General features: G+C 40.0%; 1 pseudogene; it reads right to left on the bottom strand.

Annotated features, from left to right (window-relative positions):
* Positions 1-12639: 12639 nt before the first annotated feature.
* LOC133754096 (N-alpha-acetyltransferase 30-like) lies at positions 12640-13710 on the bottom strand (annotated as a pseudogene).
* Positions 13711-13919: the final 209 nt, after the last annotated feature.

Here is a 13919-nt window from a genome sequence, read left to right as displayed (position 1 = left end):
AGATCCCACATGGGATGTAAGTACACACTGAATTCTGTTGCTGACTTCACAATTTGACACTCCTGTTCATGGCATCAGTAATCTCCCTAGGCTCTAGTCATGAGTTGCCAGGGCTATGGAATCCTTTAGAGTTCGCTGACTTTGATCTTATTCCGATAGGGTCATAGTCAAGTGGAAGTTTTCTCCTCCCTTCAGAGAAAGATACCTCCTTCTTTGATGGCACCATTCTTTCCACTGGGATCTCACTCACAGAGATCATTCATTTAGATCTTCTTTTTTTTTTCTTTTCCATGATATCTTGGATTTCCATGCCTACAATACTCTCATGGGCTCTTCAGCCAGATCTGAATGCCTTAAGGGCTGATTCTGAGGCCAGAGTGTTGTTTAGGACGTCTGCCATTCTATCAGTCTGCTGTGTATCCCACTTCCCATGTAGGATCTTTCTCTCCCTTCTTGATTCTATCAGTTAGTATTAGCAGACACTTGTCTTGTTTGTGTGATCCCTTTGATTCTTAGACCTATCAGAGCCATCTAATGTGAACTGAAATTGATTACTTGGACTAGTGAGATGGCATTGGTACATGCCACCTTGATGGGATTGTATTGGAATCCCCTGGCACATTTCTAACTCCACCATTTGCAGCAAGTCTGATTGTGCATGTCCCAAATTGTACATCTCCTCCCTCTCTTTTTCCACTCTTAAATTTAACAGGGATCACTTTTCAGTTAAAATTTAAACACCTAAGAATAATTGTGTGTTAATTACAGAGTTCAACCACTAGTACTAGAACAACAACAATAACAACAAATACTAAAAAGATAAAGTATTACATTGTACATCTAGACTCAGGACAAAAGCTGATCAGGTCATTGTTTCTTATAGTGTCCATTTCAATTAACAGGTTTCCCCTTTGGTGCTCAGTTGTCGCCGATCAGGGAAAACAAATGATATTTTTGTCTTTGGGACTGGCTTAATTCACTCAGCATGATGTTTTCCAGATTCCTCCATCTTGTTGCAAATGGCCAGGTTTCATTGTTTCTTACTGCTGTATAGTATTCTATGGAGTACATGTCCCATAATTTCTTTATCCAGTCTACTGTTGATGGGCATTTGGGTTGGTTCCAGGTCTTAGCTATTGTGAATTGAGCTGCAATAAACATTAATGTGTAGATGGCTTTTTTATTTGCCAAATTAATTTCCTTTGGGTAAATTCCAAGGAGTGGGATAGCTGGGTTGTATGGAAGGGTTATGTTCAGGTTTCTGAGGAATCTCCAGACTGACTTCCATAGTGGCTTAACCAGTTTGCATTCCCACCAATAGTGGGTTAGTGTCCCTTTTTCCCCACATCCTCTCCAGCATCTATTGCTGGTAGATTTCTGAATGTGAGCCATTCTCACCAGGGTGAGGTGAAACCTCATTGTGGTTTTGATTTGCATTTCTCTGATTGCTAGTGATCTTGAACATTTTTTCATGTGTCTGTTGGCCATTTGGATTTCCTCTTTTGAAAAATGTCTATTGAGGTCCTTGGCCCATCTCTTCAGTGGGTTGTTTGTTCTGTTGTTGTGGATTTTCTTGATCTCTTTGTAGATTCTGGTTATCAACCCTTTATCTGTAGTATAGTTTTGAAATATTTTTCCCATTCTGTTGGTTGCCTCTTCACTTTCCTGACTGTTTCTTTTGAAGTACAGAAACTTCTCAATTTGATGCAATCCCAAATGTTAATTTTGGCTTTGACTGCCTGTGCTCCTGGGGTCTTTTCCAAGAAGTCTTTGCCTGTACCTATATCTTGCAGGGTTTCTCCAATGCTCTCTAATAATTTGATGGTTTTAGGTCATAGATTTAAGTCTTTAATCCACGTTGAGTGAATTTTTGTGTAAGATGAAAGGTATGAGTCTAGCTTCAAGCTTCTGCACGTGGAAATCCAATTTTCCTAGCACCATTTATTGAATAGGCTGTCATTATTCCAGGGATTAGTTTTGGATCTTTGATCAAATATAAGTTGGCTGTAGATTTTGGATTGATTTCTGGTGTTTCTATTCTGTTCCACTGGTCTATCCATCTGTTTCTGTACCAGTACCATGCTGTTTTGATAACAACTGCCCTGTAGTATGTCCTGAAATCTGGTATTGTGATGCCTCCAGCTTTGTATTTTTGTACAAGATTGCTTTGGCTATTCGAGGTCTTCTGTGTCTCCATATGAATTTCAGCATCATTTTTTCCAGATCTGAGAAGAGGTCTTTGGTATCTTGAAGGGTATTGCATTGAATGTATAAATTGCTTTTGGGAGAATAGACATTTTGATGGTATTGATTCTTCCAATCCATGAGCATGGAAGTTTTCTCCATTTTTTGGTATCCTCTTCTATTTCTTTCTGTAAGGTTTTGTAGTTTTCATCATAGAGATCTTTAACGTCCTTGGTTCAGTTTATTCCAAGGTATTTGATTGTTTTTGTAGCTATCATGAATGGGATTGATCTTAGCAGTTCTTCCGCAGACGTGGCATTGCCTGTGTATACAAAGGCTGTTGATTTTTGTGCATTGATTTTATATCCTGCTACTTTGCCAAAGTCTTCATTGAGTTCCAGTAGTCTCTTACTAGAGTTCTTTGGGTCCCCTAAATAAAGAATCGTATCATCTGCAAAGAGGGGTAGTTTGAGTTCTTCCTTCCTGATTTGTATCCCTTTCATTTCTCTTTCTTGCCTGATAGCTCTGGCTAAAACTTCCAGAACTATATTGAATAGCATTGGTGAGAGTGTGCATCCCTGTCTGGTACCAGATCTCAGCGGAAATGCTTCCAACTTTTACCTATTGAATAGGATGTTGGCCGTGGGTTTTTCATATATTACTTTGATTGTATTGAGGAATGTTCCCTCCATACACAGTTTGCTTAGAGTTTTCATCATGAAAGGGTGTTGTATTTTATCAAATGCTTTCTCTGCGTCTATTGAGAGAATCATATGGTTTTTCTTCTGCAGTCTGTTAATGTAGTGTATTACATTGATTGTTTTTTGAACATTGATCCATCCCTGCATACCAGGGATAAATCCCACTTGGTCTGGGTGGATGATCTTTCTGATGTGTTTTTGCATTCTATTGGCCAGAATTTTATTGAGTATTTGCATCTATGTTCATCAGGGATATTGGTCTGTAATTCTCTTTGAATGCTGCATCTTTTTCTGGCTTAGGAATTAAGGTGATGGTGGCTTCATAGAAAGAATTTGGGAGGATTCCCTCTTATTTGATTGTTCTGAATAGTTTGAGAAGAATTGGAGTTTGTTCTTCTCTAAATGACTGGTAGAACTCAGCAGTGAATCCATCTGGTCCTTGGCTTTTCTTTGTTGGGAGGGCCTTTATTGCTGTTTCAATTTCTGTGTCAGTTATGGGTCTGTTTAGGTTTTCTATGTCTTCCTGGCTCCATTTAGGTAGGTTGCATGTGTCCAAGAAGCTGTCCATTTCTGATAGATTTCCCTGTTTGCTGGCATACAAGTCCTTGTAGTAATTTCTGATGATTCTTTTTATTTCTGTGGTGTCTGTTGTTACGTTTCCCTTTTCATCTCTGATCCTATTGATTTGGGTCTTTTCTTTTTTTAGTTAGTTGGGCCAATGGGGTGTCAATTTTGTTTATTGTTTCAAAAAGCCAGCTCCTCGTTTGGCTGATTTTTTGTAATGTTTTTTTTTTGGATTCAATCCTGTTGATTTCTTCTTTGATTTTAATTACTTCTCTTCTCCTACTGGGTTTGGGTTTGGTTTGCTGCAGATTTTCTAGATCCTTGAGATGACTTGAAAACTCATCTATTTGGTGCCTTTCCAATTTCTTGATGTAGGCACCTATTGATATAAACTTTCCTCTTAACACTGCTTTTGTTGTATCCCATAGGTTTGGTATGTTGTGCTGTTATCCTCATTTACTTCCAAAAAATTTTTGATTTCTCTTTTAATTTCTTCTATGACCCATTGTTCATTCAGGAGCATGTTGTTCAATCTGCATGTGTTTGCATGTGCTCTAGGGATTCCTGAGTTGCTACTTTCCAATTTCATTCCTTTGTGGTCTGAGAAGCTGCATTGTATGATTCTAATTCTCTTGAATTTGCTGAGACTTGCTTTATGGCCTAGTATGTGGTCAATCCTAGAGAAGGTTCCATGTACTGCTGAGAAGAATGTAAAGTCCTTAGATCTAGGGTGAAATATTCTGTAGATATATGTTAGATCCATTTGGGCTATAGTGTCATTTAAATCTACCGTCTCCTTGTTGATCTTCTGTCCTGATGATCTGTCTATCTCTGAGAGTGGAGTATTGAAGTCCCCCAGTACTCTTGTATTGGGGTCTAAGTATCCCTTTAAATCCCTTAACAAGTCTTTTAAATAAGCTGGTGCCCTGTAATTAGGTGCATATACATTGATAATCATTATATCTTCCTGTTGAATGGATCCCTTAATCATTAAATAGTGCCCCTCTTTGTCTCTCCTAACGGTTTTTGTGGTAAAGTTTCTGTTGTCCGATATTAAGATGGCTATGCCCGCTCTTTTTTCATTTCTGTTGGCATGGTATATCTTTTTCCAGCCTTTCACTTTCAGTCTGTATGCATCATTGTTGGAAATATGAGTTTCTTGTAAGCAGCAAAAAGATGGGTTTTGTTCCTTAACCCAATCAGCCAATCAGTGTCTTTTCACTGGACAGTTCAAGCCATTAACATTCAATGTGACTATTGGGAAGGAATAACTTTGCTATGCCATTTGCCAAAGATATTTTCTAATATATGGTTTGAGACTCCTGTGATCTTTTGCTGTGAGGTTTCCTTCCTTTATCTTCTTTCATATTGGTTCCCGTATTTCTGTGTTTCTGTATGTAACATCTTTAAGCATCTTTTGCAGAGCTGGATGAGTGGCAACAAATTCTTTCAATTTCTGTTTGCTGTGAAAGGTCTTTCTTTCACATTCATTCACAAATGAGAGCTTTGCAGGATATAATATTCTGGGCTGGCAGTTTTTCTCTCTTAGTACCTGGGCTATATCTTGCCATTCTCTCCTAGCTTGTAGGGTTTCTGAAGAGAAGTCAGCTGTGAGTCTAATTGGAGATCCTCTGAGAGTAATCTGGCATTTGTCTCTTGCACATTTTAGGATCTTTTCTTTTTGTTTCACTGTGGTGAGTTTAATTACGACGTGTCGTGGTGAGGATCTCTTTTGATCATGTTTATTAGGGGTTCTATGAGCATCCTGTACTAGGATGTCTCTGTCCTTCTCCAAACCTGGGAAATTTTCTGCTAGTATATCACTAAAAAGGCCTTCTAATCCTTTCTCCCTCTCCATGCCTTCAGGAACTCCTAGAACCCGAATGTTGGGTTTTTTAATAGTATCCTGTAGATTCCTGACAGTATTTTTTAGATTTCTGATTTCTTCTTCTTTTCTTTGATTTGACTGTGTCCTTTCCTGTTCTCTGTCTTCTAAGTCTGATATTCTCTCTTCTGCTTCACCCATTCTGTTTTTAAGGCTCTCTAATGTGTTTGTCATTTGATCTATTGAGTTCTTCATTTCATTGTGGTTTTTTGTCACTATCACAGTTTCATGTTCTACTAGTTGTTTCATTTCATTTTGATTCCTCCTTAATATTTCATTTTCATGAGAGAGATTTTCTATCTTGTCCATTAAGGATTTCTGTAGTTCAAGAATTTGTTTTTGAGAACTTCTTAATGTTCTTATCAATTTTTTGAGATCCACTTCTTGCATTTCCTCTCTCTCTTCATCTTCATAATCTTGGATTGGGGTGTCTTGTTCCTTTGGGGGCATCATAGTGTCTTCCTTGTTCTTGTTACCTCGGTTTCTATATTTGTTGTTTGGCATGTTGAAGATAATTTATGGTTTTTTTTTTGTTTTTGTTTTTGTTTTTGTTTTTTGCTGTGGTGCTTTTTTTTTTCTCATTATACTATGCCTCTAAGTGGGCTGTCTGCTTTGATGGATCCTTAGAGGCTGTGATGGGTGTGGCCAGAGAGCCCTGCTTGATTCTTTGCGTTTAAGGCTGTGCAAAAAGCGACTCACCCAGATTGTTCTCTCTCTTGCTCCTTGCTGGATTGCTCTCTCTCCCTATCTCTCTTTTTTTTTTAATCAGTTGGGAAGTTATTCAGTACAGGTGAGTGGAATTGAGTGTAGTTGAAATCTGGCCTCTGTGAGTATTCATTTGCTCTACCCCTGGGACCACACAAAGAGTTTATGCAGCCCTCAATGTGTTCTCAAGTTTCACTAAAGTTCCAAGTTACTGAGTTTGTGAACTATTTGGTGGCACTTTACATATGTAAAATGGTGCCTGCTCTTTGTTTTGCTTGGTGAGTGAATAGAGAGGCCTCTGCTTTTCTCCCTCAATGTCTCGGGTTTCTGACACCTTTGTCTTACCTTCTGTTCATTCCCGCGCTGGCGAGATTCTGTGGCTCGGCTCCCGCGGTTGGGTTTCCACGTGGTGGGCTCACTGTAGGTTCTCTCTGTCACATCCACTAGATCCGGAAGCGTTTTCTCTGCAGTTTTTTTTCTTGAATCTTTTCCTGAGGCTACAGTAATTCCACTTTTATGAAACTTTATTTTCCCAAACTACAGCGCACGTCCTCACTATCCACCATCTTGGTTCAGCCCCCCAAAATTATGCATGGATTTTAAAACATACCTTGAATTTTATTATGTCATGAACTACCTGAAGTACAATGACATATGTGTATTATATTTGTGTCATAATTTCAATATTGCATGCTGATCTGTGATTGTAACATAACAAAATTTGTCTTGAGGAAGTATAGATTTTTTCTAGTGCATGAAGCTTAAGTAGTTGAATCTTACAAAACTTTTTATCATTTTTAATCCATTCATGGTAACTACATATTGAATTTCTCTGTCATAGTACTGTTTATGTAAAATCAACTTGTATTCATCAGATTTCTTCTGTGAACCATGAGGCTGCTGTGAGGTATATAAAAATTCACTGCTATTTTCTTATTGGTGGACTGTAACTTTATGAATAAGGCAACACTGTATACCTTTTGTATCAGATGAATTGAATTATATTTTGAGATTTATAGCAATGCAGTGACATATTGCTTGTTGTAACCATCATGGTCACTTACTTTTAAAACACTCAAGGTGAGGCAGCATTGTGGCACACTGGAATAAACTGCCACTTGAGATACCAGAATCACATATAAGAGTGCTAGTTTAATTCTTGGTTGCTCCACTTCTGATGCAGCTTCCTGCTAATGTTCCTGGGAATGCAGCAGGAGATACCCCAACGTGGACCCTGTCACTCATTTGTAAATCTGGGGTGGAATCTATGGATCCTGACTTCAGCCTGGGCTACACCTGGATATTGTGGCTATATGGGGGAGTGAACCAGAAGATGAGAGATTGATCTATCCTCTCTTGAATGTGCTGCCTTTTAAATATGTATTAAAAATTTTGCTGGCATGTTAAACTATGATTGTCTTTTGGTAATTAGTAGTATATGAGTTTTATCATTTGATATATGAAAGCAGGCAGTGTAGTAAGCCATCTTCTCAAGACTTTATGTGACAAAGAAAAGATCTTGAGCCTCTACATACTGGTTTCTCTATGAGGATTGTGAGAATTAATATACATAAGCTCCAATTATCATTTGCCAGGCTGAAATACTCAAAGTCATGATTGATAGTACTTCTATACATTTTTTATTTGATAGGTAAAGAGAGAGAAAAGAGTAATCCTATCCACTATTTCACTGCCCAAATGCCCCAATAGGTAAGACTGAATCAGGCCCAAGCCAGAAGCCAGGAACTCAACCCATGTGTCCCAAGTGGGTGGCAGACACCCACACACTGAAGTTATCAACCGCTGCCTCACAAGGTGAGCACTAGCAGAAATATGGTATCAGAAAGTAGTACTGAAATTGAATCCAAACTCCAATATGGGATCTGTGCCTCCAGGTGCCCCAATTGCTAGACCAAATACCTACATCTTTTTTTTATTGTTTTAATTATATTCCATCATTCAAGCATTAAATAATTTTTATTTATATTTCAAGTTTCTGGTTATTGGGAGAGGTATTTAAATGAGAGTTAAAGATGTCCATATCAAACATTAGAATACTTGGGTTTGACTCCTGGTAACCATGGAAGGCAGCGATGATGGTTCAATTGGGTTTCTATCACCCTTGTGGGAGACCAGAATAAAGTTCCCAGCTCCAGTTCAGCTTGGCCCAGTATTAGCTAGTACTGGCATTTGTGGAGTAAATAAGTGGATGATATTATGATATCTTAGTTTTCTGGGATGACAATCAAATGTTCTTTGATTTATGATGATGTTTCATCACAATGAACCCATTTTTTAAATGCAAACACAACTTAGCCATATTTTATTTGACTACATGTTATTTAAACAGCTTGCACATTTCAAATCATTTTAAATTGATCCCTTTAAATTAATCCCATTAAATTTCTCTCTCCAAAGATATGGGACAAATTAGGCAGCAATATCCAGTCATCAAACAGCAGTCCAATATTTTGAGATACATGTGATATTTTATACTCAGCTCATACCTGACATCAATATAACTTATGGTGATGCTTTTACAAACCTGGAGGCCCTGCAACATCATAGTACTCATTTCAGTGGTGTCAAGGAGCACTGAAAGCAACTCTGTTGCACTATTCATACAGTCTAATCTCTGATCCTGGGAAAGTGATGAACTCATGATTTTGAGACACCACAATAAATATACATGCCCAGTCTTATACATGTCAGCCAATATCATAACACAGGGCAAGGTAAGTTAAAATGTGACAAACCTCTTTACACAGATTTGTTGAGTAAGTGTGGAATGTAATTTGAATAAGAAATAGAAATTATTAAAACCAATTTAATCAGTCACTTTTTCTTTTTTACTGCTTCAAATTCAAAAGCTACTGTCTGGTTTCTGATCTGTGAACTTCTCTAAAGTAGTTTCATCCCAATGAAAGGGAATTATAATCAGCCAACACATCAAAAATGGTAGTATACTCGTTAGCCTCTTCAATACTAGCATATACAGCTTCATGGTAGCATGTATTAAACTGTCCAGCAGTACCAATGCCAAACCAGTGTCAGTGGATAGTACAGTCAGTCTTAAAAAGAGACAGCACATAATTAAAAGAAAGTTGCAACAATTTTGCTCAGTTCTTGCTAAGTGAACCCCCTCTATCAAATTATAATTGAATTGTATTTAAACTTATATAAGACAAATGAATTCCTTATATCAAAAATAATGTTTGATGCTGCCTCAAATTGGAGACTTAATTTTGGTGCTGAGTTATCATGCTAAAGCTGAAAATTTTAGTCTACTTAGCAATTTTTACATACCCATTAGAGATGTAAGGTATACATTAATGTATTCTATATAAACCAGTGGAACAATATGATAATCATTTGACTTTTTAGCACACTTAAAGTCATGTTAACCAATGCCAAAATATTTTAGTTTTTTTTTTTTTTTCAGAAACTCTGGAGGGAAAAGATCAGTAGTTAAACACCTGATAAAAGGGCCAGTGCCATGGCTCAACAGGCTAATCCTCCACCTTGCAGCACCAGCATACCTGGTTCTAGTCCCGGTTGGGGCGCCAGATTCTGTCCCACTTGCCCCTCTTCCAGGCCAGCTCTCTGCTGTGGCCCTGGAGTGCAGTGGAGGATGGCCCAAGTGCTTGGGCCCTGCACCACATGGGAGACCAGGAGAAGCACCTGGTTCCTGCCTTCAGATTGGTGCAGTGCACTGGCCACAGTGCACCAGCCGCGGCAGCCATTGGAGGGTGAACCAACACCAAAGAAGACCTTTCTCTCTCTCTCTCTCACTGTGCACTCTGCCTGTCAATAAAAAAAAAAAAAACCTGAGAAAAGACTGAAATGGTTGAACAGATAATATGCACGTATCTGCTTGACAACTGCCCCCACTAGTGAGTCAAGCCAATGTATGTTCATTAACAATCATTACCTATGAACCAGCAACTCAAATACAGAGGGCTGGAATACAATTGGAAGACTAAGTATATTGCTTTAGTTTCCTTCATTTCAAAAATAACAACAAAAATATCACTAGGATTTGTATTCTTCTAAACACTGGAGACCAAATGAAGTTTGACCAAAAGCAAACCCAAAATGGCCAGCTGAAAAGCTGAGCACTGCGTGGTCACCATATTTTTCATAATCAATATCCTGCCCATTAAACTTTCAAGAACAACATAAAATGGAAAGAAAAAAGTTTTCTTTAAGGAACTTTAAATGATCCTGCCAGCAGGAAGTTTTTATTTTCAAATAGAAACTGTGTATCTTTATTTGTAAAATTATTTGACCATGTTCACCTTTTCAAAATACTATACTGAGCAAAGAGAAGCTTTCCTTAAAAAAAAAACAACAACAACAAAAAAAACAAATTTTCCTGAAAAGGGGCTTTTATCAACTGTTAATGGAGGTAGGGTTTTTTGAAAAATACAGTAATTGTAGCCATAAAATGAAATTCAAACCAAGTCCTAAAGCAGAAGTAAAGCATATTCAAATGAAAACAATAACATAAATTCCTACAAAACATTTTTCACAGAGAATCTTTTTTCTTATGGGTACCTAGGTTTTTGAGTAAAATAAGTTATCCAATCACAGGTTTACTGACCCAACTGAAGACAACTGATTTTTTTTTTGATAGGCAGAGTGGATAGTGAGAGAGAGAGAGACAGAGAGAAAGGTCTTCCTTTTTCCATTGGTTCACCCTCCAATGGCCGCTGCGGCCGGCACATCACGCTGATCTGAAGCCAGGAGCCAGGTGCTTCGCCTGGTCTCCCATGCAGGTGCAGGGCCCAAGGACTTGGGCCATCCTCCACTGCACTCCAGGGCCATAGCAGAGAGCTGGCCTGGAAGAGGGGCAACCAGGATAGAATCCGGTGCCCTGACCGGGACTAGAACTCTGTGTGCCTGTTTCTCAGGTGGAGTATTAGCGTGTTAAGCCACAGCGCCAGCCGACAACTGATCTTAAAACTTGCTACACTGCACTGATTAGCCAACACATGTAATTAAACATGGTGGCTGTTAAGAAAACTGATACAACTCATTCCAAAAAAAAAAAAAGATTTTCATTTTCGCCTTTTATTTTTCTGGAGCAATAAAGCAAAGCTCCTAGAAGAATCTGCTCATTTAAGTGAAAAGAAAATAAAAGCAGCTTAAAGTTAATACAATGCATCCTGAAATTTATTCCCAAGATCAAGAACCAAAGTGAAGCATTTTAAGAAATAGAAGCACCGTGAATCCAAATCAAGTGGGAAAAAAAAGTCCAGCTACATCATAAAAGCTGTTCTTCACAGATTAGCAATGATTTTGATTAAATAAAATCAAGCCAATTTACATTAATTTTCTATTGTGTTCCAAAAATTCCCTCACTCTCAAAAAAAAAAAAAAGTGAATCCAAAACCCAGTAATTCCCAACTCCATCAACTTTTGTCATCCCCTTGGGGCATTCCTCAAAGGTTTTCCAAGTAGTTCAACTTCTTAGTGTAATGAAAGAAGGGGCGTCTAAGGTAAACCACTCTGTCACTCACCTGGAAAAAGTATCCAATTACAAAAATTTAGAATGTAAATAAAAACAAAAATTTGCTTGTAAAGGCCTGAAGGAAAAGGACAGCATGCATTCAAAAGCTAAGGTGAGGCCAGCACTGTGGCTCAATAGGCTAACCCTCCACCTTGCAGCACCGGCACTCAGGGTTCTAGTCCTGGTTGGGGCACCGGATTCTGTCCTAGTTGCCCCTCTTCCAGGCCAGCTCTCTGCTGTGGCCAGGGAGTGCAGTGGAGGATGGCCCAAGTGCTTGGGCCCTGCACCCCATGGGAGACCAGGAGAAGCACCTGGCTACTGCCTTCGGATCGGCACAGTGCACTGGCCACAGCGCACCAGCCACAGCAGCCATTGGAGGGTGAACCATCGGCAAAGGAAGACCTTTCTCTCTGTCTCTCTCTCACTGTCCACTCTGCCTGTTAAAAAAGAAAAAGAAAAAAAAAGAAAAAAAAAGCTAAGATGAAGACAAACATTTTTTATCTACACCGGCACTGGCAGACACAACTTAATTGTTAACTTCACTCATAAGACATACCCCATTCTACATTTTCTCATTCACTAATCAATGAGGTACCAATATTCAAGACTGGGAAATTTAATATTGAAAAATAATAATAAAACCTAAAATTGAAGCTGTTCTCTCACCCCCTTCAGAAATCTATTGTAGGTTTTGTGTGAAATGTTAATATACTTAGAGACTTTTACAATCTATAGTGGCTTTTTCAAGAACAAAAACCATGTTCCATTTACTGGTTCTGTAATATAGTGATCACTATGTAAATAACAATTGTCAGCAGACTTTGCAAATGAACAAACAAATCTTGGCTATCAACTGACACATCTTCGTGGTACCAAAAGACTCCTGAAGTTTAAAACAAGCTCTTTTGATGCAGAACAAATGCTCCCGGCCAAAGTGCAACAAATATTGTGCAACACTCAACGAGACACTGACAGAGAAGAGCTCCATGGAAATTATGAAATCCACCTGCAAAGCAGTTCTGTACAAAGTGCATTGCATGCAAAGGTCTACTCTGCACGGTTAGCCCTTCCTCCTTGATGTCAGTTTCTCAATGCAACCACAGTTTAAGTCGCAGTGCATCAACTCCATTTAATAGTATCCGAACAGCCTCTTATCTGGAACAAAACCGATTTTCATAAAGTTTCAAAGCAGACTTATTTGTTATTTCTGTTTCCAAAACAACCTCATCAGTCTCCTTCAACTACGGCATAAATAGCTCTCTTAACCAATTAGTACCCATGCCATTCCTCCTGTATTTAGAATCCACAGATAACATGGCTATATTACCTCTGTGGAACATCTTATTGTGCAGATCCAACTTGCAAACAATGACACCTACACACTCCTCCCCTACCATGGCCAAAAAGCACAGCGGTGGCCAGTTGTGGATAAAATATCTGTAAGTATAAATGGAGTAGGGTTCAGACAGATCTTTGGTGCTCAGTCGCATCACATCGGGCATCTGGAGCTTGGATTCCTATCCGACCTATCCTATTCTATCGTCGGATCCTCCCCTGACTCAACCTCCCTGCCCGAAGGACTTTGTAAACTGCAGCCCGACGTCAGGGATGAAGACTGCCGCACCTGCTCCTTCTGTTCCTCCTCCTCCTCCTCGCCCTTGGCCAGTCCATTGCAGGCTGCTGCGGGATCGCTTGCTACCGCTGCTGCCTCCTTGGCCGGGCTGGGGGGCACAGTTCTTGCACTCCTGGATTGGGAGCGAGGGGGTCTCTCGCTTGAGGGTACCCAGCTCCTTTTGTTGCAGTCTCTCTGGAGCTCCTGCCGGGGTGGCCTGTGCACCCTGAACCTTGCTCTTGAGCAAGGTGGCCACCCTGAGGGGTCACAGTTGGGTCTGATCAATCCATGGAGATGCTACTGCACAGGCTGCTGAGGGGTGGAGGCACAGATGCCCCTTTGCCACCTGCTGGGCTACTGCCACTGCTTTCGTGCTCCTCCTTGGCTTCCTCCTCCTAGCTACAGCAGGCAAACTTGGCCCCCGCCAGGAAGTGGCAGTAAGGCTGGGCTGGAGGTGGGAGGAGGCTGCTAAACCCAGACGGGATCTCCGCCCTCCCCGCACTGGTCCCCTGCTGCCGCCTCCCTCACCACCAAGGCTCTCACTCATGAACCCATTTTCAATTGAAAATGCTGTTAGTCCGGGCCTGCGCCATGGCTCACTTGGTTAATCCTCCACCTGTAGTGCTGGCATCCCATATGGGTGCTGGGTTCTAGTACTGGTTGCCCCTCTTCCAGTCCAGCTCTCTGCTGTGGCCCAGGAGCACAGTGGAGGAGGGCCCAAGTCCTTGGGTCCTGCACCCGCATGGGAGACCAGGC

The sequence above is a fragment of the Lepus europaeus genome, chromosome Y, assembly GCF_033115175.1.
Source record: "Lepus europaeus isolate LE1 chromosome Y, mLepTim1.pri, whole genome shotgun sequence".
Taxonomy (NCBI): domain Eukaryota; kingdom Metazoa; phylum Chordata; class Mammalia; order Lagomorpha; family Leporidae; genus Lepus; species Lepus europaeus.
Note: the sequence above shows the minus strand (reverse complement) of the source record. Positions and strands in the feature narration are given on the sequence as shown.